We start from the raw sequence: 1,315 nt of genomic DNA, 5'->3' as shown, positions 1-1,315 counted from the left end.
TACAACACAGGGCTTAGATAACTGTTTATTGGTAAATCCAGAACTAGAGACACGTACACAGCTTGTGTCAGGAATGGCCGCTAATACTAGGGCCTCTGACTTATACTAGAAACAAACGTCCCCCCTGTAAGCATAAGCCAATGGATACATCTCGTACGAGTGGGCAAAGCAAGCAGGCAAAGCAAAAAGCCGTTAACTTTCCCAGCCGAGTAAACTGCAGCTGGAGCATCTACAAGGTCAAGCATAAGACAGCAAACAGTTGGTGAGCCAGGGAGAGCTGAGACAGGAAACAGGAGGGCACCCCTCCACATTCCAGAACCTATGACATTGGGTCAGTATTGTCTACCCAGACTGGCAAATGCTTTCCAGGGTCTCATGTGGAGGTCTTTCACATCACCTGCTATCATGATCTTTGTTACAGGATGCACCAGGAATTGATCCTGGGACCTTCTACATGCCAAGTGGATGCTCTACCACTGAGCCATAGCCCATTCACCCACCCACACCCACCCCGGTTTGTGGAAGGAACGGACTGCTAACAGTCTGTGCACAAATGGAAAATGACTTTATGTGGAAAGGTGAAACAAAAACTCACCAGTCAGGCAGAAGAAATGTGGACAATCCTTGGTGTGGAAGCAGTCCTGGTTGGAATTCTGAAAAAATTATTCATGAATCCCTCTGTGATTTTGCTAATCCTTTCTGTTGTGTCCTTTAGTATAAGAGCAGGGACGGGGAAAGCCAATTGCATCAAGGTGGGCCTGTTTCTCTCCCTCTATGAGGCATCTCAGAGATAGCCCAAGATGTTTTAGAGCTGGAGGCAGAAAATTCAAAGAGCAGCTATAAAAATGTAACAATAAACACCCGACATTTTTGGAGAAGTATACTGTTCATAGACACTTGTGAACTAGCTGTGAGGAATTGTAGTCTGTGCCATTTCTCTCCTCAAGAAGGGTATTTAATTTCTCAATACTTGGGGGGGGAAGTTCTGAGTATTTGAAAGTATTACTGTCTGAAGGTTGATGGGTTCAAGACATGACACAAAGAAGACAAGACACAAACAGCTCTGCAGAAAATCTGTTCCTCCAGCCTGGAGAAGCAGGACTTTATTTAAAATCTCTTTCCTCCTTCCCCCTCCCCTATACTATGAAAGTTGCAAGTCACCCCACTATGAGCACAGACATCAGGAATGTGTTAGCCGCAGACAGCGCACTCTCTTATCTCCCCGTGCTTCTCTGCCAAGTTACTTCTTATTATAAAGTCAGCAGATGTTACCTTGTGCAACTAGCACGCACTCACTCTGGTTCCCAATCTCCAG

The sequence above is a fragment of the Gekko japonicus genome, unplaced genomic scaffold, assembly GCF_001447785.1.
Source record: "Gekko japonicus isolate JY-2015 unplaced genomic scaffold, Gekko_japonicus_V1.1 scaffold2313, whole genome shotgun sequence".
Classification (NCBI taxonomy): Eukaryota; Metazoa; Chordata; class Lepidosauria; order Squamata; family Gekkonidae; genus Gekko; species Gekko japonicus.
This window is presented reverse-complemented; position numbering follows the sequence as displayed.